Source organism: Chaetodon trifascialis, chromosome 8, assembly GCF_039877785.1.
Source record: "Chaetodon trifascialis isolate fChaTrf1 chromosome 8, fChaTrf1.hap1, whole genome shotgun sequence".
Taxonomy (NCBI): domain Eukaryota; kingdom Metazoa; phylum Chordata; class Actinopteri; order Chaetodontiformes; family Chaetodontidae; genus Chaetodon; species Chaetodon trifascialis.
Window position 1 is genome coordinate 12975207 of NC_092063.1, and position 23998 is coordinate 12999204.

The following is a 23998-nucleotide window of genomic DNA, read 5'->3' on the forward strand; positions in this document are numbered from 1 at the left end:
GTTACTTAGAGACCTGCCAGGCATGTTTATCAGCAGATCTTAATCTGAGCAGAAAGAACCGCGCTCCCCACAATTCATCACCATTACTCGCCCCACCTGCCACCTCCCTCTGACACCCTCCCTCCACCTTTCTCCTGCTCCTTGCCTCTGATACAGCCCTCTGTCTGTCGGGAATCTAGCAGGACAAATGCCCAATAACATTCACCTTGGGGTGGTCTGGGTGTCAGATATGTGATCTGTTTCGCACACATATTCACATGTACATACCTGCAGGCTAGGAGAGGACCCCCTCAGTGCCCCCCTCGGCTCACCTATCACCTGTCTGGTAAAACCCTCAGTATGTTAGCAAGCCTTTCTACCCTGTCACTCACTGTTTGTGACCCCAAGGTGCATGCGAACATACAAGTGTGTGTGACTGTGTGCAGCGGGATGATTTTACCCCTCTGGGCAGGCGCGGCCAGAGCCATTTTGGAGGGGGAGTTTGGCGAGGTCAGGGTTCATAAAGTTTAGGTGTATCAACAGAGAACCGTCAGCACTATGAACGACCACCACTGATCTGTCGCCTGTTGACACCTCCTAAACATTAACGGCTTGTTCATGTCACTAAGCTCTCCTCTGGCTGGCCAGCAAAGAGCTGGAGTTATTCAGAAGAACACCTGCTCTGCTGGATTAAAATCTGGCCTACAGAGTCACTGCCTGCAGTGTCAACTCCTCCATTTATCTTTCATCCTTTCGCTCTGTCTCCATCCAATAGGGTGAGTGTCAGCCATTAGATATTAGGCTGTGCCGCTTTGTTGGGAACAGGTTCAGGTTGGGAGGCTGTGGGAGCAGTAGGAGGTGCAGATTTATTAGGGAGCTCAGACTAATATTTACATGACCTGTCAGGACCCGAGGGGTGTAGAGACAGAGAGGGAGAGTGTGGGTATGAATTGCAGCGTCTGCGTTGAGGGAAAAAAGGGATTACGACACAACACACTTACCTCCTGAGACCTAGAGCAAAAAAATGTCCACCCCCAACCACTTCCCCCCAGTCCCTCAACCTTCACGAACTGCCCCTTTGCTGTCATTTCCTATATTGGTTCAACACATTTGGAAAGTCATCATCAAAGTAGCACTATAATAATAATATAATAAGTACCCTATAACAACTGCAGTTCTCTTTTCCAAGTAACTCAAAATATTGGGCCAAAAGGCAACTGGGTGCCAAGTTAATTCTTTGATCTGGCAAAGAATAAAAGAGGAATTTTCCTAACAATTTCCCTCAAATGGCAGAGCAGTATTTCAGCACTCAGCCACGGCTGCATGTAAAACATTTCCGGAGCTTCTAAAATTGCTCCAACTTCTGACATGTATAACCACATGCAGGTTGACCTCGATGAATTTTCCGTGAGTAGAAAGCCGGTGTGACCTGACAAAGCACCAATTTGTCAACCCTAATTTATCTGTAATTTAACTCCAGTACAGCAGAATATCCACAGACAGCCACTGTGAGGGTTAAAGGACAAAGAGTGTTGTTGCTGAACCTGAGTTGAGCCCTTAGACAGTTTGTCACAATGAATTCCTCACCGTACAAGGTGTCGGACTGCCATGTAACGAGGTTTGTATATACGTGTGGCAGTGTGAGTGTGTTTATCTCCCTCCCTGTGTGGGAATTTACAGACACACCTCGCAAGGCACAAACAACAGTGACCTGGAAAAATAGTCGAAATTCCACCAACATACCAGTGAATCTGGGGGTTTGGGCTGACAATACACACTGACACACACAGACAACGAGAGACAGAGGTGTGGGAAACAGGAGAGATACAGGGTCAGGGTCAAATTGTGTAGGCCTCACAGGCGTAGATACCAGTGAGGGATACCAGCTGACACACACTGATGCTGACACTAACAGTGATACCGTGGCTACCTGAGTGACATTGACAGATAACACTAAGCTATCCCAGCGTGCACACACAATCAAACCAAAACTCAGCTCATCCCTGTCACTTTTAATCAGCACATACTGCAGCAAAGGGTTGTCTCCTCAAACCTCTGTGTAAAAATCTGTGTACTCTATGCAACTTTAAAGGGTCTAAACACTGAGCAAAAAATAGCATAAGGCCATGGCCACTTCAGTGGCAAAAGGATGAAAGGTGAAAGCATCCACTAAATTATCTACCTGCACTCAAACATGTTCACAACTGTGTGTTTATTGTTGCTAAGAGTGGAGTAGATGTGTTTACCACATCACTGGAGCCAACGTCCCACTCGCAGTCTCCAAGACTCCTCACCTACAAAAACACAAACCTCTGAAGATACACATAAATTTGCTTGTACAAGGAATCCTAAACTCACACCACACAAACAAATACTCTCCATGTGGAATGTAGCAGACTGTCTTGTTTATGTTGTGAGGTGCAGCTTTCTCCAATTTTCATTTTCCTGCTCATCCTCCCAGAATATACTGTATATTCTTGTTGGCACCTTGAACGGCCCAGATACAGAATTATAGAAATTTGGGATTATATTTATCTTAATATGTGTCTTGTTCCTAATCAGTGTAGTGATGCCTGCAGTCCGTTGCAACAGCAGCAAGCCTCCACACTACCCACGATTTGGCTTCACCTTCCACCAGCACTGAGACAGCTGATCGAGAGCAAGGACACAGTACAGTAGCCTCAGTCACCCAGTAAACAATGGTAAACAGAGCAAGCGCTCGACATGAAATGGAGGAATACTGCACACAAAACATTTACACAGAGCTGCCGCAGGAACAATATCATTTCAGCTTTACAATCAAGTGCTGGTGTTGCAAAAACAAAAGAGGGAACTTCATCTGTATTTCTCCCCTTTCAGAGTTATTTATGCTCCTGCCTCCCGTTCGCTGTAAGGAGATAATTCAATCGAGCATAATAGAGCTTTCACACTGGCTTAACCCAGCTTCAATGCTAATGCTACAGGACCCAAGTCTGGAGCCTGATCTCATACATCTAGGACTTTATTCTATTCCCACGCCAATAGATGAGAGATTTTACAGTTGCTATCAATATATCTGCACTTTGTTAGCACAGATTTGACCTTTCACTTTGAAATTTGAGGTCAAATTCAAATGGCCACTGCAAATTTAAAGAAATGCAACATATAAGTGCATCATCATCATTGTATAATCAGGTTTTTCATAGGAAATACTACTGAATGTTGTGTAAATAAAGAAACTCCAATGGGATAGAAATGCCAAAATAATAATGACACACTCAGAAAGAAATGGATGTAACAAATGTCACATACTGTCACATGTGAGACAACACAGTGCTACCCATCCACCTAATTACAAACAAAAGCTCAGGAGAGAAGGGAAGCAGCCACATCACACTGGTGTCTTAATGCCAAAAGGAACTGTGGTATTTTAATTATAGGCTTGCACAGAACACACCTTGTTTTGGCAATACCATGCCGTGTCCACATCCTCCTCCTGTAACCAAAGCCATCTACTGACAGTGTTTTGATTCACCTCAGACTGGAAAACTGAGGGCAGGCAGCAACACCAACATCACTGTACCACCATGCTGAAAACTGATGCATGCCTTTATTTCACGCCAATTTAATTACCGTATCGCACTATTTACAGGCTACACTGAGAGACTTCAACTTTTGAGAATTCAAAACTCTGCAGCTCAGCTATTAACCAGAACCAAGAGGAGAGAGCACATCAGTCCAGTTTCCGCAGCTCTGCATTGGCTTCCTGTAACATTCAGTAACATTCATTGATTTTAAGGTCCTCCTCCTCGTACACAAAGCCCTTAATGGACGAGGACCAAGCTACAGCACTAACTCCCTCATTTATTATTTGCCTTCAAGAACACTGTGATCACCTGCTGATGGTCAGCTGGAGGTTTCCAGCAACAGCAGAAAGAAGATTGGGGATTCAGCCTTTATCCATGAAGCCTCAAAGCTCTGGAACACACAACCTACAGATATCAGGGAAGCAGCTCACTGAATATTTTCAAAAGAAGGCTAAAAACATTTCCCTTCACTTTAGCCTTTCACTAGCTATGACTTCCTGATATAGGTCTGAAACTTTTGTGCTTTGTCTCGCACTTCACTTCTTTTAAAATGCTGTACTTTACTTGATTTTATGCACCCTATGTAATCTATTTTAACCAGCCCATCATTTTATGCTGTGATTTGCCTTATTCCACTCTATTTTTTTACCTTTGTTTGGTTTTATGCATTGTCTTTATTCCATCCTATTTTACATTCATTTTTATCTGTTTTATGTCCATTCTGTCTTCTTTATGGAAAGCACCCACTTGGTGCACATGGTTTCTTTCTTGTAAAGCTGCAATTCCTGAATGGAAGGTACTATACAAATAAAGTTATTATTACTAATATTATTATTATCATCATTATTATTCTAATACAACCCACCATATGAACATATGAAAGGATGTCCACACACATGCACAATATACATGAAAACATCCATTTACATCAGTTACATGCACCCACACAGAGGGTGTAAGAGCATAAATCACTTATATTTTGCATGGTCTCATGAAAACCCAGCAGGAAAAAAGAAATTTTGAATTTTTTGGCTGACCAGCTATGTCATGCACATACACACTGTATAAGAAAATTAAACTTTTAAAGGTGTTTGATGACAAATACCTTGATATAAAAGGTGTAGCAGGGTGGGAAGATGTTGAAACTGATACAAGACACCTGGAGAACGTTTTTCATCCTGGCTACCCAGAACTGATGACTGTCAAAAATGTACACAGTCAAAAGCCTCGCATTCACGCATGCTGACATGTCTGTGTGTACACATGCATAACATGGACAGCATGAAATTGTTCTCTCTAATCACAGTACCATAACGATGCTGACGTCTCCATTATTGGCTTGGAGCTCCATCTCTATCAAGTGTTTGAACCGGCATAGTTTAGGGGAGAATAAACAACAGTCTAATGTGTTTATCAAACACTAAAGCATGCACCAACAGCTGTTTACTGCACAGCGAGCCAAGCCGCATACAACAACAACAACAGCACGAGCAACACGCACTCTGATGGACTTACATGCTGTAAAGCAGTGTTTCTCAATTCCGGTCCTCGGGCCCCCCTGCATGTTTTAGATGTTTCCTGCTCCAACACACCTGATTCAAATGAGTGTCTCGTTATCAGGCCACTGCAGAACTTGATGACGAGCCGATCATTTGAATCAGGTGTGGTGGAGGAGAGAAACATCTAAAACATGCAGGGCAGGAGGGCCCGAGGACCGGAATTGAGAAACACTGCTGTAAAGGATGGGGATGTTGATGGGGGCTTGTGTCTTGGATTGGTTGGGGGAATCTGACATTATGGCCACCCTGCAAAGGAAAGTCCAGATGCAGCAACGCACACTCTCACCCCACAGATTAAAGTCAAAGCGTGAGAGTGAGGGAGAGAGAAAGAAAGCTGTTTATACTCTTGGTAAACAAATCAACAAACATGATTCCACTTCGCAACAGTACACCACAGCAGAGTACACCACATGTAGCTACACATGCAGGAAAACATATAGGAACAATTAACCACCATGAAAATATGTGCAAGGATGTCATCACCAGGACCAGGACTGATTATCAGTTTGTTTGGTCCAACAGTCCCACAAGTGACAAATGTTGGTGATGCTGCTTTTTCTTCTTATAAAGAGATGGATCAATCACTAAAACAAATGAGAGCTCAATTACAGGAATTACACTTTACATGACGATGACAACAACATAAAAAATATAACTGTAAGCAGCTGCGTGTGAGGTCCTTGCCCCTGGGATAAACAGAGGATAGATGAAATATTGTCACTCGCCTATTTGTCCTCACACAGAAAAAACAAGGGACATCACCAAATGTGGTCTGACGCACTTTGCATGCTAAATTGGATGGCTCCAGCATCAAATATTTAGGTTTGCATGTCCTGTAGCTCACTAATCAACACATTTTATTTCGTTTGTTTAATCCTTAAGAAAAACGAAGTATAAAATCACACATTGTGGTTTTAGGTAGGTTTGGCATTTAGATTATGTCTTGGGTGGGTGCTGCAACTTCTGTGAATCCCTCATGGCGACAAGACCCCCCTGAAAACCATGCAATGTTTTTACAGTTTGGCCTTTGTTCAGATCCAACTAACGAGATGAAATAGCATTTGATGTGTCGTTAAATCTCTTTTGTTTAATCTGATGTACTTGTTTTACTGTTTGTATATAGTTGTGTGTGCGTGTGTGTGTGTGTGTGTGTGTGTGTGTGTGTGTGTGTGTGTGTGTGTGTGTGTGTGTGTGTGAGTTACCAGGTATTTATCACGTTGTGGGGACAAAAATCTGTTTACACAGTCACATTGTGGGGACTGACCTCCCTTATGGGGACAAAATGCAGGTCCCCTTAATGTAAATCATTAAATTTTAGGGTGCAGACTGAGGATAGGGTTACAGGTTAGGTAAGGTTAGATTAGGTACAGGGTTAGGAATAGGCAAATAGTGGTTAGGGTTTGGGTTAGGGTAAGGCTCCAGGAAATTAATGTAAGTCTATGTAATGTCCCCACAAGTGATATAAACACAACATGTCTGTGTGTGTGTGTGTGTGTGTGTGTGTGTGTGTGTGTGTGTGTGTGTGTGTGTGTGTGTGTGTGTGTGTGTGTGTGTGTGTGTGTGTGTGCATGTGCGTGTGCGTGTGTGTGTGCGCGCATACATAGTGGAGCTGGACAGTTGCAGTATTTCAAAAGTCTATTTGTGTTGGGCAGATCTCATGCACTGCTACTTGCAGATAGATTTTTGATTTTTCCATTGTTGTTTTCATCCTCTTGTAAAATTGAAAGTATTTAATTATTTCAATTTGACTCATTTGTATTTTAGATCAGTTTTATAGTTTATATTTATAGTTTCAGTGATTGAAAGGGTCATGGTTGGATTTTTCCTCCTGAACAACTTTTGCGTTACCTCATGGTAAGTTTCCCACATAATATTATTCCCACTGGCCCACAGGAAGTGCTAGAGTGCAGTACTTGAAAACAAGAATGCATTCTAGGCGTAAGGAATTGTAACAAACCAGGATGTAAATATTAAAAAGCCTTTACTGCACTGGCTAAATAATTGGAAAAGCCAACATGCTTCAACCACTGTAGGTGTTCATCAGGTCTTTAAAACGGGTGTGGCCACACCTATATGGTAACAACAGCCAATGGAAGGAAAGCACATTGCCCAGATAATAACATGACAGGTGAGACAAAATGAGAATAATGAAAAAGAAATAACAAGAAATCTGATGCCAATACTGTATTATTTTACTATAGGCTGTGAGGGGAAGGAAGGGAAGAGCCTATACAGAGTTTATGTCCTCATCAAGACCAGGATTCTCCACTGCATCCAGTAGATGAATCCAAAAAGCTTCCCTCTGGTTAAGTTTCCATATTCTGTGCTGCCCCCCCAACCAAAGGTTAACGTTGAATGTCCTTCATGCACAATAAGGAATCATTAGCATTGTGAAATTCACTGAAGTGTCTAACCATGGGGTATCCAAGGAGGGTTGAATCAAGGCCAACTGGACTTGGCTGTAGAAACTTAGAGTGACTCTAACGACTGTGGTTACACAGGCAGGAGCACTAACGATCCAAGTGGTATCAATGACCGAAATAACAACCCCACAGAGGTTACAAAACTGAGACTCCCCAACAGTCAGTCAGAACCAAAGAAGCCCCTTGGATGAGAGGCATAATGATTCTACAACCAAATCCAGTTGGCCTTGGCTCAACCCCCCTTGGATAACCATGACCTGGATGACTGAGAATCTTCTCAGACATCATAGCCATAGGGTAATTGCAATTCTTACTTCTAACGGCATATTTGTGTTCAGGCGTCGGGCGTCTGTACAGCCTACGCAGAAAAAGCATTCCACACGTGGACGAGACAGGCAGTATATGACAAAGGCAGGGTTACAGTGGATAAAATAGCATTGTTTATAAGTTCTGTTTGTGTGAACAGCAACAAAACCTTTAGTTTGCACAGCATTATCACAGTGAGGATAATGCATGCGTTTGAAAGTGCCAGCCAGTTTGGCCACCTTTTTCATCCGCTGGAAGATGTGAGTGCATAAGCCTGTCCTCAAAAGGCCTCCTTTAGCCTCAGCAGGCTTTACAGTCTGCGCAGCATATGAAAACATCTAACCTCAGACCCTCGATTCAGATAAGGAAATATGTGGGAGCTGGACAGTTGGACACGGATGACACAGAGGGCATTTTATTGATGATCAGTGTATTTAGGGATTTAAGTTGGCAAATCTCTTTAAGCCATATATTTACTGTTGGATCAAACATGATACCATGGTTGATCAGCTAAAAAGCATTAGCTGGCACAGTGTGGAATTTCTTTGGGAAGTGGACACTGAACTAACAGCCTTAAAAATGGACAGTATGAACCCAATTTTAAGGGACAGTATACAAAAAAAAAAAAAAAAACTAGACAGCATCCACATATCACATTATCTGAGAAACAAGCTGGAATAAAGCTGTCATAAGTCTAGTGGAAGGTGATCCCACTCGTCCCACACATCATAAGCAACTGAATCAAAATTACACCTGACTTGAGCAATATGTGCCCTGTTTGATAAATAGGTGTTGTGTGGATTACTCCCATGAGTCCTTGCATCTGTTCCTCATGTCCTATGTGTGAGTGGCCCAAGTGCAAGGCACAAATGCCAAGTGAGGGAAAAAAGCCCATAAAGTCAGCTTTATAAGGTGTGATGTGGTATGGTAAACTTTGAACAGCCAGCTGGTAGAAAAAGTAGGCATACTACTCTGTGTGTAGATACTTTACACACCTACAACATTAACCTAACAGTGGTACGTTACAGCAGGTTAATGTTAACGTATTTTATTAGCTTTTCTAAATTTATTTGCGTTCATATGCAGATATATTTCTATAGAAAGTCGCCAAAATGTTTAGCTGTTGTCGAGTTTGAAATTCAAGTTGCTAATTGGGCTGTAGATAATGACCGGCACCCCGGTTACCCAGATATCCACTGGCTACACTGGATGCCCTGAAACACTGGCCATTGCCCCCAGATGCTAAATCTTCATTAGCCAATCAGCTCCGACTCAGATTGACTCAGAATCAGCAGTATCTGTAGCAGTAGCATCAATATTTCTGTCAACATCATCACCAACGCCATCAACTGTGCAGTCCTCACACACAAGATCATTACCTTGAGCATCATGCGGCACTCTGCCAACTGCAAAGAGGATGTGTGGTTGAGGGCCTCTAAAGTGTGGGGCTGAGCCAAGAGGAGAGAGGCCTCTCTGGTGCAAGGAGGGCAGGATGAGTGTGGCGCTCAGCCCTGTCTGGATCCAGGAAAGAGCGAGATGCGACAAGAGTTGGTAGGAGATAAGTCCACTTCAGAAAGCTCAATGGGACACTTCAGTACAGGCACAGAGCACTGTCTGTCTGCCTGTCATGACAGAGTGAGACAGACTTTGATAAATTCAACTTGGATCAAGATTCTTAATCTGATTACAACCGAATCCAACAGAAAAACGTTTTGCTTTAGTCATTACTGTCATTTCTGGTCTGGCTAGTATCAAATACACAATAATGTGGCACCGGTGTAATGTCAGCATCTAACAAAGGTAACGTCAGTGTGTGTGTGTGTGACCGTGTGTGTGCGAGCGTGCGTGTGTCTGTGCGCATGCTGCAAGCACAGTGACAGAGACAGATTGGGTGTGTGAGAGGGACAGATAGCCTTACAGCCAACCTCCACTCACTCATTGAGTGAGATAAAGAGGAACATTCTCACTCACACACACACACACACACACACACACACACACACACACACACACACACACACACACACACACACACACACACACACACACACACACACACCTCCACTGGCACCCAACCAGTCGTGTTGAGAAATAACTCAACCCTTAACATGGACAAATAGGTGTGGATAAGGCCTGCGTTGGGTGCGCTGAAAATTGCCGATTCATCACAAATTTCAAACAAACAGATTAGAAGAAGACTGTTGTGGTATTCAAATGGACTTATAGGATTTGTCCGTGTATACACTCTGCCGTGCTGTGTGAGACTCGGGAGGGTGTGTGAATATGAGAGTGTGTGAGGGTGCCAAATCAGTGACAGGCCATTCTTCTACAAACAGGTTTTCAACAAGCTCTTATCTCTCTTCTTCTCTCTCCTCATCCATCCCCTTGTTTCTTCCTCTCCTGGAAGCAATGCCCTTTGATTATATTTCCATCACAAATAGACGTGCTACATGCAGCCTATTTGACAGACAGGTTGTGTTATGATAGGTAAGAGCCTTTAACCATGTGTACAGTTAAGGTGAGAGAAGCAGCATTATGGGTTTGTGTGTGTGCCAGTGTGTGTGCGTGTGTGTGTGTGTGAGGGCTGGTCCTGTGTTTCCGGGTGACCTCAGTGGCCCAGGCTGCCTGTCTATTAGAGCAGGGGCTATTAGACCATCAGAAAGTGGGAGCATCCCCTCTTGCCATGGTGATAAGATCAAGGCATTCCGACGGCCAGAGCGGTCATTACCCTGCTCTCTAGCCCATAATGTCCCTCCATTAAAACTCCCCTTTGCCATGGAAATGCAGCTGTGGCCGTTTAAGTCATTTCTTGGCCCTGCTGTCTCTCTGGGTCATTGACACACACGCACACAAACACAAAATGCATCGACATGTCCTCTGATAAACAGCCACACATGCACACTGCTATCCGGGGCACCCTGTCTCTCTGACACACATATACACACATGCACAATCACTCTGTTGTTTGGCCGTGATTCTGGCTCATTCGGGGGGTCACAGCCGCCTGGACAGAGAAATGATCACTGAGTCACTGACGACGCAGCGGGACGGATGACAGACTGTACAGTGAGACAACGGCTGAGTCATCATGCAGTCTGGCAGAATTCAGCTTCAAACGCAAACATGGATGGACAGACAGATAGGAGGCTGACAGAAAGACACACACAAACAGACACACGCACTGCAGTAACACTGATCAGGATAAACAAACACCCCTGTTTGTTCTGAAGACTTTGTGTCAAACAAGCTCAACCTCCTGTTCCTCTAATCCTCATTTGGACCACTTCTAAACTTTCATCAGTAGACACCTCCTACGCTCAAACACACACACACACACACACACACACACACACACACACACACACACACACACACACACACACACACACACACACACACACACGCGCGCGCGCTTAACTCTCTTAAAGCCAGAAACTCAAAACCAGCATTTAGACTTTCTCAACCCTCTAGTGTTGCTGTTGAGGTACTAAGTTTGATCGTATTTCTTGCAGGGACAATAAGGTAAAAACCTGACAACATGACCTAACCCTGTATGAAAATAATACTCAACATAAATACTTACCCATAGTAAATTTCTTTATTTATTGTTTATATTTTTTGCACCACTAATTGTTCAGTTTTTTGTCTTTTTGTCCTCATTGAGCTGCATGCCCTTTTTTTCGATGCAAGTACACTGAGTGCAACATTTAAACTGGAGTCAAATTCTTTGTATGTGCACACATACTTGGCCAATAAAGCCAATTGTGATTCTGAATATGGAAATAACTACCATGGTAATAATCCTTGCTCATCAGACCCTTCCTGTTTACTGTTTAATGTCAGAACATAAAAACACACCTAACCTGATTTGACAAGGTACATGTCTTCCTTTGTTTTCTGGCACTTTTATGAAGAAGATCTGTGGTTTGTGATTAATTTTAATAGTGAATAGCAGTTCTATAAGATCCTTATGCTGGTCTCTTTAATACACCGGCCAAACTTGAGAGATATCAGAAATAAATATACAATCAAACTCAATTTAAACAGCATCTTTCAACACTGCAAACGAACTCCCTCACAAATAAATGACAAAAGAAGACAGTGCATGCTACCATAATGCACAGCTTGCTAAAATTGTATACCTACTTTCGTCACTCAGAAATATTGTACCGCTAAGACGGCCAACACCGTCAGCTCATACAGACTGAGCTAAAGTTAGTCTGTGCTGCCCCCTCGTGGTCAAAGTTCAAACGTTAAAAAAATGAAACGAGTCAAACTCAAGCCAGCTGTTTCAGTCATGCGCCATCACGGTTCTTCCTGTTGAGATTGTACCTTATTTTCATTACATGTTCATTACATGGAAAGAATAATAATTTTGGCCTTTTAATAACCTTGACTTAAAAAAGATTGTTTGCTGGCTAGATATATGTTAAATAATAAAAAGATATAGATAAATTGCCATTTCTGTGAAGGACACCCTGAAGATATATTTTTGGTCCCCTTGCCCACCAAATTATGGGAAGATATTTGCAACTTGATTTCTACTTCTACCACATTTTGCCTTTTGCTTAGAACATATTGTTTGGCTTCATTAACTATGCATCTGCAATAAATAAATAAATATCATTAATCTTATTAACAAATGGCATATCCACAAATGTCGATACACTAATCAAAAACCACTCCTTTCTGTCTTTGTTAATGAGGTCAAACAGTATATTAAAATGTTAAATATTCCACTAATATGAAAGCCGTTAAGACTTTTGATTTATGTGCTCTTTTTGATGTATTTGTGTAGTATAAAGTTCTGAAGTTCTGCCTCTGAATGTTTGTAGCCCCCTGGCGGTTGTTATTACACTATTGTATTGCACTGTAGTGCTTGTATATCTTAATAAATGTTTATAATTGAAAAAACAAACAAACAAACTTTGGCCAAGATGGCGGTCATTGCCGTTGGTCCATTATCCCGCGCATGTGCGGAGTAGCAACCCGTTGTCTTGAGGACCGATTACGCGAGCTTGTGAAATAGTGTTCACTAATAATTTCTCAGCCTGCAGTTGTAAATCATCTTTTGAGTGCATGTGAAAAAAATGTGTGCACGTATCTGAATATGAACTGGTTAACACAAAGAGGGAAGAAACGTTTCTAGTCGGAGCATTCTGGTTACGTTTTCCCTCTGGAGTACACGGAAGTCAACGTGGAAAATTTTGTCCCTGAGTGGACAGTTTGGCCTCTCTGATTGGATGGTCAGTCGGCAATGCTCATTGGCTACTCAGCTCAGGCGTAAAAGCAAAATTTGTCCTTGTAAGTCGTTGTTTATAGCTTGTATACTTCAGGGTCACATACACAGATAGGACATTTGTTGTCTGCCTCTCAGGCTTTGTGAAACTTCACTGTTCAAAATGTTCCTGAAGACATTTTAATTCCACATCCACAAAATATTTCTGCAGCTCCAAAAACGTTTTGTACATGTGCAAATTATACCTGTGCGTTTCCACAAATTGTTTTTTCACACATTCAGATACGTGCATGCAATTTTTTTTCACTGAAATTATTTGTGAACACCATTTCACAAGCTGAAAATATTACTGACCCTTATTTGCCCCAGCCAGGGGCCCACTCATAAACCAGCTCAATTTAACCACAGACAGCAATGCTATTCAAAGAGGAGTTAACACAATTCCCAGGGTAAACACCTTTCAATATAACACCTGTTGAAACTCTGTCATCTAGGATATAATCAACCTGGGAATTGTTTATCCTCAAATCAAAACTTCACTTTAAATTTAAATAAATCCAGCCTAGTTTTCCATCCTGCACCTGTCTGCCAAAAAGTAAGTTATTATATTTGCTAAATAGCATACTACTGTTACTGTTGTTTGCTGTGGTTGAAATCGTGCTTAGCTAGGTTAGTTAGCTATGCAATAATAACTATGCTAAATATTTCATTTAAACTGGAGATCTGGCATTAAATTATAAAGGGGATTAGAAAATACAAATGGATGAATATATGTATAGCTAAGGCTAATGCTTCAACCTATTTAATGCTACTGTCTTTAGTAGTTTTGTATTACCTGTCATGGGGTTAAGTGTGCTGACAGCAAGGTGAGAGAAACCAATGTGATAATTGGACAAAATTTCTCATGAGGAGTGACTACTTGTTGCTTGCAGGAGTTAATTAGAGGGTGTGAGCCTTATTTTTGGGGACCCTCCAGGTTAGAATATAGCTCATAGTATACTCATATTGCAGTTTATGATCCTCTCTGGTTCTTTTTTCAATACCATCAGAAATAAAATGAGCCAAACCCACAAGCGGCAGCAGCGCCAGCAGCAGCCGCAAGTGTTGCCTCCACCCCGGCCTTTCCAGACCACAATGTCTGGGAGATTTGGTTACCTGAATGAGCCACAAAATGGATCCGATGTTGAAGCAGAGACACTTCAGCAGGCCCGCTTAAAGATTCAAGACCGTCTGAAAATGGCAGAGTTATTCCAGCAATACAGGTGAGACAGATTCAGAGTTGTATTTAGTGATATTCAAAGGTACTGCAGTACTCAGGGTTCATTCTGTGACGTAAGTTAAAAATTATAATTAGTTTAGTTATGTTTAGTTATCTTTTTTCTAAATGCTATATGTGTGTGACAGTCCACTTTATGTATGACAGTATTTAAACAAGCCTTGTTGTGTGACTTGTCATCCACCATAACAGGGATCAGCAAATCTCCAATATATATGACGTCACCGTAACCTCAGACCCTGCATCAACAGATGAGATGATCCGCCTCACTGTGTATGAAAATGAGGTGAGACTACAGGGACTAGGACTAATAACCTGTGTTTTTTAATGACTAATTTGGAACCTGTGAGATTATTCATTCATAATACTAAAAATACCATCATTTTAAACATTTGCAATAAGCCGCCCCAGCATTTAGATCTTATCACTGCGAACACAAGAGCTGATCGACTTTCATTGCTTTTTATATTGTATGAGCGCTTTGCATTTGCTCGTGGCTGCAGGGATCATACTGACAGTTTTCGTGAAATGTGTTTTCTGCCTGACAGACAGTTGTGCCGCTCACTGTGAAGAACTCTGGTGTCACAACAGTTTGTTTAAACTTTTGGGCTTCTGACCTCGTGAAGAACATTTTCACTGTGAGACAGTCATGGAAATATTATCAAGGCTATCAAGCAACACGCTCTTAGACCAGGTATGAAGAAGACACACACAATCATGTGCTCCACCTACAAGAGGGCCGATACAGTTTTCAATAAATGTTGGACGTCGATACCAGTAACAAATGAACAATTTCCCGCAATAGCATGCTAAATGTGTTATGTTCTAGTCCAGTGGTTTTCAAAGTGGGGGCCGGGTGAGGCCGCCAGGGGGCGCTAGGGGGGCCTCAGAAAATTGGAGGGAAGTTAGAAAAAAAGGCAAAACATTAATATTCTTATGCTAAACAAATGTAATAATTATTGAATAGTGAATAAAAGTAAGAAAATCATTCTAAAAGTTGATGTTTCTCTACATATTTTGTAGCATCGTCGGTGGGTTTGCAAAGGGGGTCCCCGACCAGAAGCTAATGCTGTTTGGGGGGCCATGGCATGGAAAAGTTTGGGAACCCCTGTTCTAGTCAATAACAAATGCTTTTAGGATATCTCCAGCTTTGAAATATCAACCATTTCAATTCAATTTTAAGTAACATTAGTGCCTATATACCTCATTTCCTCACCTTTTCCCCCCTCCCATCTTGTTTCTAGGAGGGTCATATGAAATCAAGGTCCATTTCTACTCTCACCATGCCAGCTTCTATGAACACTTACTGATATTTGAGTTTGAAACATGCCAGCAGTCCCCAGATAAATTTAAGATCATGCGCCTCTTGGAAGTCATACATCGGACATCTTTTAACGAAGAGCCCCTCTCCACATCCACAAACCTCCAAAGTGTGAGCTGCCCCCCTGCTGATGGGTATAACAAGTTAATATCATCTGATATTCATGATAGCTATGTTATGTGTTGATTATACTGTGAAACATTACTTGTGGAATCAAAGTTACAGTCTCCATTCACTTGCAACATGTTCTGTGTTGGTCACTAATACTATTAGTGTTCTAACTTATTACTGTCCTGTGTTCTGTCTTTGTTTTTCCACTCCAGTGTTAATTTGTGGTGGCCTGGACCTGTGGTGCCTTTGAAAAGTTATAAAATACCCGACAGTATAAAAGACCTCAAGGAGGGCGACGAGCACGTATTTTCACATCCACACAGTCAATGAGAAGGTGAACACAATTTGTACCAGATCAAAGTTATTGTATTAAGCTAAACCAATTCAGAGCTTCATCAACAGCCACACATGTCAGGCAATACATTTTAGAAAATATTCAGAGAATTTTGTGGTTGTCTTGTCCAAAATCGGTGACATTGGCAGTGGGGTCTTCACCGTGATAATTTTGGATTATGTAGCACTGACCTCCACAGTGCATTCTGACACCTCTGTTCCTCAATAAAAGTGGAAGAGTAATTATGTGTAAACACGTAAAAAGTCCCGTCCACAGAATCTCTCCATGTAAACAAAGGAGATAACAGGGCACAAGCCAAAAAAAAAAAAAAACACGCATGTGTGCATGAGGCATAAATGACTCACTGGGGCTGTATTCATCTAGTGATTCGCTATATGAGCATTTTTCTTCTACACAGCTGTTTGTATTGTGGCAGATCATATAAACTCTAATGGAGAAGGTTTCAGACTCGAGGTGTCTTGGCTGATCTGTAGTAAGTAAAATGAAAAAGAAAGTGCCACAAAGAGCCATATGTTTTCAGGACAGGAAACACAGTTCCTCAATGTTATAGCTTCACACATCTGCCATGCCTGCAGAAATAATCCAGTTTTTCATGTCTCTGAAATCTCTTCAGGGCCCTGCAGAGACCTCTAGACTGGGAGAGCTATTCCAGGAGGTTCCACCTGTTGCTGCATCTCGTGGAGCTCCAGGAGACGATAGAGCTTGAGAAATACAACAAGGACGATGTGCCCATGTTCAGGCACAGAAGCAACACAAACCTTTTCATTCTGCAGGTGATGCACCTCACACACTCAAGAGGACAGAAAGATGTTGGCTGGAACAGTTCAGATTGAAAAAGTTAGACATAGACGCTTTTTTTCATCAGATTGCAGGTGTCTGTGAAGACCTGAAATCACTGGTTCTGGTGACGCCTTTAGACCAGCTGGGAGGTGCTGAAAACAACATTTACAAAGGCTGGGTCCATTATATGGATGCAAAGCATGTCTACCTGAAGTTTGATCAAGAGTAAGCACAGATACTTGTCTAGAAACAAGAAGGGGTCAAACCATTTCATTTAAATCTGCATGCACATCCATCATTGTGTTTCCGCAGAATTAAATCAGCTACTTAAATAAGATGTAAATCTGTGTAACAGAATGCTGCCCCAAGGGCCCGTCCAGTCAAAAGTATTCCATTAATGTTGAGATATTTTCAGCACAGCCACAGAGTTAAATTTTCAGTTATATAAAATACAGTAAGTGGATAGACTTGCCAGGGGTTGCACCACTGTTTAACAACTCACTAGCGAGAAATCCAGCACAAAAAAGGATTTTTCTACAGCCGGTTGTCTGAAAAGCTCATGGTTCACTACCACTATTGCTTTAGTCTAAGTCACAAGTTTAATTTACAAGCTTCTTTCCTGTGACAAGTTTAAGGCTTGACTGAAATACTTTCACACCTTTTGTCTGGGTTGTTGACTCTTTGGGTCTGGGAAATGTAGGGAAAAGGAAAAAGCTCACCAGTGAACCTTTTTAAGTTGTTCAGTCCATGATAAAACACACGACTATGTTTGAATTTGAGTGCAGGTGCCCGAGTCATTTCAAGGAGGGCATGAGGGTCCGTGTTAACTTTACTCTCAACCGCACTTCCCTACGTAACCAGCATAGAGCAGTAGCGCTGGTGTACAGCCGCAGACTGAGGGAGGTGCTGTTCCCCACTGCACCACTCTCTTCCAGCAGGCCACATCAATTCACGTCAGTCTACAAGGGTCAATAATCCAGGGAAAACTTTCTAAACATGTGAAACAGACATGGTCATACTTTAGTACCGTCTCACTTAACCTGTATGCATTTTTTCCATCTGTTCCTAAAACTAATTTTTCCCTGTGCATGTAAACATGTGCACCTGTCTCTCTGTCATCAGGCCATTAGAGTTCAGAGGGAACCTGGAGCAGCGTGTGGCCATCCAGCACATTGATGCTGCTTACGCAAAACCTGCCCCTTACCTTTTATTTGGTCCACCTGGCACAGGTACTGTGCAGGCATGTGTGTGTGAATGATCCCTGATGCTTAAGTATTCGTTCTATTTACATTCAGAATAATAGATTTTTATGTGCATTGGTCAGGCAAAACAATGACTTTGCTGGAAGCCATCAAGCAGATAGTGTCCTGTCAGGCTTCATGCAGAATCCTGGCTTGCGCTCCTTCTAACAGTGCAACTGATCATCTCTGTCAGAAGATTCTGGATGGTATTAAAGGCAGACATGATGTTTATTGCTCTGAGCTGCCCTGTGACAAGTATTCTCCAGCATACAAAGGTCTGGATTTTTTTTACATTTTTTTTTTTGACTCAAATATCTGTTGTCTATGAAGATCCGCAAAGACATACCACTACATAATAGATTTATGAAGAGTTATGCTGCTTCACCGCCATCAAATATTTTTCTCTCACTAACTTTTTATGGAAAAGCTGACAACATTACGCTCTGTGCTGGCGTCTGCGTCTCAGAAGGGAATCAATGAAATTAGGGGAACAAGACATTTTATTGTGAATGTCATATTAAGTAATCTAATGTAATGCTTTCAAACTTAATTCTTGCCTCTGCACATCTACTGTATGTGTGTTTGTGTGTACATGTACCTATTATATGTACTTTGTGTTTTTCTATAGTTGTCCTGCAACTTCAACTGCAACAAAAACGTATTTGTGATACGCCCTAAAGGGGAGCTGATGAGGTATAAGATCATGGTCACCACCCTGCGAAATGCAGGAAGGTACAGTAGCTAATGCAATGAATTAGTATTCGAATCTGAATTTGCATAATACTGTTAAATGTACTACAAAAACTACTCTTTCTGTCTCTTCAGGCTGGTGACAGGAGGTATTCCTCCAGGTCATTACACTTACATCTTTGTGGATGAGGCAGGTCAGGCGACAGAAACAGAGTGTATCGTGCCATTGTCAGGTAACAAAGTGAGGTGTCGTATCATGGCTGTATTCTATACAGTATTTGATATTCTCTGTAGCATGTTTCTGTGTTTGCCCCACAGGTTTACTGGAGCCACTGAAATGCCAGGTCGTGCTGGCTGGAGACATCAAACAATTAGGCCCCGTCATCACATCCAAACTGGCAGAGAAACATGGCATGGGTGAGCACTGTGGATAACTTTTAAACATATAGGTAGACGCTGTTGGAGTGGGTGACCTTTCTAAACCATCCAATGATAACCTCAAGTGTTTGATGTGTCAAATGTTTAATTGATGCACAATCTGAAAACGACAAGGTCTGCTGAGCTACTCACTCAGTAGACCTTTCACTTTCACTTCAGTGCTGTCCGAATGCTGTTTGTTGTTGCCTGTACTCGGGACGTTTGAAGCTATGTACCATCTGCAGGTGTTTTGTAGTATAATTTTTCTATTTGATACGTGAAGAATTAATATGTGAAGAATCGATATGTGAAGAATCAAGTGTAACACTGTAAGCTAATGGTAAACAATAGTAGCAGCTCTATGAAGTTTGATATGATAAGAGTAGCTCTGTGCAAGCCTGATATGATAGTAGAAAATAATTGCTGTTTGCTTAAGTGAAGGGAGAGCACATGAAAGGCCAAGATGCCAGTGCAAAGATAAGAAGGGAGGTTGCTGTGCAGTGATGATAATGAGCTGCAATGACACCATGCAGCCAACATTGTGAGGGCAGGACACCTGGACCATAAATCTTTGGTGCTTTCCATGGCCTTGCAGGTGTTTTAGCCGGTTCTGACCAGTTTCAGACCAGGATGATTGTGACCTAATATAACCCTGCGTGTCCTTACATAACCTTACTGTATTTAATCCATGTTTAACATTTGTTATAATCATGAAAGAACTAAATGGTCTTATAATCACAACTATGATTTACTGTGTGTTAACGAATAATGGTTTGGGATGATTTAATATACTTTGCTATATTTTTAAAGCATTTTCTATGTGATGTGTCCTTACGCTTACATGCAATCATGATAATAAAATGTAATTTGATGTTATTTTTAAAAAACAGAGCCCATGACAATCAAAAACTAATGGTGTATAATTAGAGGAATAGAGAGGAGAAAAGAGGAGATAGCAGCCAAAAAGTACCTAATGGTGTAAAAAATAGAAGAGCCTAGAAAAAAAGAAAAGATGCCCCAAGGGCAGGGAATACCTTCAGCAGAACTGTATAAAAGATAGAGCACTGACCATTGCAGGTCAGAGACTTCTTCAGATGTACACCCTGTGTGTTTCTGGATTTCTCTCCCTTTGCTGCCGCGGCAATAAAGTGTTTGCATCTCGGACCCTGACTCCTGCAGATCCTTTTGAGCACTTTTTCTCAGACAGCTGAATTTGACTATTTCTGGACTGTTGTGGATTGCACATCTGGCCTTCAAATTCCACAACAGTTTCCCTGTTGGAGCGTCACATGAGACGTACGGGTGCAACAACTGCTTTGTCACCAAATTACTGAGGAACTACAGGTGTGGTAGTGGGGGTGGTTAGATTTGTTGCTTTATGTTCTGACAGTGTTTTGACTTTTAAACCGCTCTTTGACATCTCTGTCCACCTATGCTTTGTCTGGGCCTGTCCTTGGCCTTTTTTTTCAGGTCCCATCCGGCGATTCTGAAAATTCCCATTCCCCGTTTCAAAACTGAATCTGCACAAAATGGAAAAAAAAAAGATATTTAAAATAGTAACAACATAATATAACGAACTCTCTACATTCTCTGATTAATCTAATCGGCCATTCTGAGTTATGATTGGTTAATGGTGATCTGAGACTCATGCCTCCAAAGGTCCAGCTCTTTTATAAAGGAGAAATTCAAGCTTTTGCTCCTGAAGAAAAATGCAGTTCCTTCTGCAATTGGGAACGCCTGCCCAAGAAAGTAATGTAGACACACACACGCACGCACGCACGCACGCACGCACGCACGCACGCACGCACGCACGCACGCACGCACGCACGCACAATTCTCTCTGTCTCTCTTCCCCCGGCCCACTCCCATTTCTCTTTCTGTGTCTCGGGGTTTCCCTTTGATCTTCCATGGAGTGGCAGGTAGAGATGAACATGATGCCAACAGTCCCTCTCTTTACAACATGGCAGAGGTGGAGGTGTTGAAGGAATACTTAAAAGCCCTTGTTGATCATTTTTGCAAAAAGGGTGTGACCAAAATTGAACCAAATGAAATTGGCATCATTACTCCATACAGGAAACAAGTGAGTATGTTATTACAATAATCCATGGACAAAATAATCGTCCTCTGTCGCAGCATTTCTTTTTCTGTTTTGTGAATTTTTCTGCTTAATGAAAGTGCCAATGGAGCCTTGCCATCTTAAGCATCATGCAGGTGTCAGTGTATTTCATTAGATTTTAAAATTAGCCAGGTTGCATTTGATTATTTGCAACATCGTCCTATTGGTGTGTGCCAACAGATGGAGAAAATCCAAAACACCCTTCAGACGGACGAAGATCTCAGGAAGGAAGACTTGGAAAACGTATTGGTATGAAGACATACAGTGACTGCATGTTGCAAAACATATTAGAGGGAGGTTTCTGAACTGTATTAACACACCTTGCATGTATATTTTCTGTAGGTTGGCTCAGTGGAGCAGTTTCATCACACAAACACACAATTACTCAATATAGTATATAACATTTGTGCAACACAAATAAATCACACGCAAATTCTGAGAACCTTTCTCACTTGCACCTGCACATTTTTCCATGCACACTGTCCCCTCAGAGGTTCAACGAGGCATTGACTAGAGCACAAGCCTTACTGATTGTGGTTGGAGACCCAAGAGCTTTGAAAACTGAACCAGTCTGGAACAAGTAAGGTTAGAAGTCCCATCAGTCTAATCCTGCATAGCTCCTACATGCCTCATGCACTGACCTCTCTTTTTAGATTCATCCATTACTGCTACAGAGAAGGAGGTTACCGAGGCATTACAGTCTCTGATACAGAGGAAGAGGAAGAGACACCAACAAATGTCCATTTGCCGAACCTCTGGTAACATGCACATTCACACACACTCACACACGCTTCCCGCTGAAAGTCTTTCCTTTGTCCTGAAGTTTAAGGGATGTGTGTGTTCTCTGTCCATCTTTGATCTATACCCCACAGTGGAGAGTGATTGAGCAACAGATGGACCCTCTTCAAGGAACCAACAGATTTCACAGACTCGCCTTTCGCTCCAGCAGTAACATAAAAAAAATTTTTACAAATAAAAATAAAGAACTGCATGACACACTGACAAACACACACTAACAATTGTGCTGTAACAAATGTCTTTTTTACTCAGAACAGACCCAAAACAGAACCATCTATCTAAGAGCATAGCATTTGTTATATAGATGTATTTTATTTAAATTCTACAAACAATTTGAATGGTACATAAACAGAATAAGAGTGATTAGTTTCATATTCGATTGACCTTGTGAGTATCTCATATCTAACAAATCTACCAGCGTCATTAGATACAGCTGAATTCAGTTTTTGTAACATGCTCACTTGTGCTCACACTAGCACATCCCAAATCTAATTAAAGAACTGAGGTATTTTAAACTTTACTATAGAGATAAGTCTTTAATTTTGTTCAGCCAGCTGTTTCACAACATCTTCTTAGAAGTTGATTCAGAGGTTTTTAGACCTCTGAATCAACACCCAGATTTTTCTCAGAAATCAAAATAATGAAATGAAGACGAAATGGCAGTTCAGTGAGATGAAGAACAGGAAAACACTGAATCACTTTATGGTTTTCTAAGAAAGATTGTGCAGCAGGAAATGGTAAATGGAGAGAGCTCTTAAATGCTTCTTGGAAATGAATCAAGTCAGGTCAGTGTATAGATTCATTTTACTACCTGGAACAATGAGATGATTCTCTGAACTGTAGTTAAGTCAATAAATATTTGTATAACAGACTCTCTAGGCCAGTGTTTCCCAACCACATAAGTGTGCCATGAGAAATCATCAGGTGTGCCTTGGAAGATTATCTTCGATCAGAGCACCGATCAGGTGAAATCATCCTGTGTGTCTTTCTTCAATTCCTGCAAGAATATCAGCTTTGTGTTCAACTAAACAGGCCCAGGTTACACACTGAGTAAGTAGTTTGAGACAAGATTTTCATTATATTTCAATAAATACAGTATTCTTTTTGTGACATTTTTGTTTGGTGGTGTGCCTTGTGATTTTTCTAATGTAGAATATGTGACATGGCTAAAAAAAGGTTGGGAAACACTGCTGATGAGTCTGCTGATGACTCTGAGCTTACTAACAAACAGGAGGGCGGTCTGTCAGACAACAAATCTGCAAGTGTTAGTCCTCCGTGGAACTCTCTTGGCACATAGCCCAACAATAAATCATGCCCCTGGACAATTGATAGCCAGAGCGCAGCGATCTGGCTGGCCTGCAAGACCATCCAGACAGAGCCCCTCATCAACCACTGTGAGCAGGCATAGCTGTGGCTGGCTGTGAAAAGGTGTCCTAGAACCACACCTCCCAAACAACCAAGTGTTGGAGGACCCAGGATCTTCGTATGATGACCTGGATATCATCCTCATATAGCACAGTGAGGACAGAGAAATCCTGATTGCAAAATATTACAGGGAGAGGCAGTGACTGGGCCTCAAAACTGGGATTTTTGGTAATTTTGCTGTAAAAGATATAAAAGCCACAAGCACCAAAATATGCTTCTTCCCCAAGGTGATTGTCTGTGACATGACAGACAGAATCTCATGTATCCTGGCTGTGCACCCAATTATGAAAAACATGGCACGGCACACATTAGGACCAATGACAATGTGAATTAGCAGCACTGAAACAAGACTGAATGAATGATGCCGAACACCTGGCAGTGCATGAACCCTTCATT

The 23998-nt window shown here is 41.8% G+C and overlaps 2 pseudogenes; both read left to right on the forward strand.

Annotated features, from left to right (window-relative positions):
* The first annotated feature begins 13912 nt into the window (after positions 1-13912).
* LOC139335414 (uncharacterized) lies at positions 13913-16110 on the forward strand (annotated as a pseudogene).
* A 630-nt stretch (positions 16111-16740) lies between these two features.
* LOC139335416 (putative helicase MOV-10) lies at positions 16741-19280 on the forward strand (annotated as a pseudogene).
* Positions 19281-23998: the final 4718 nt, after the last annotated feature.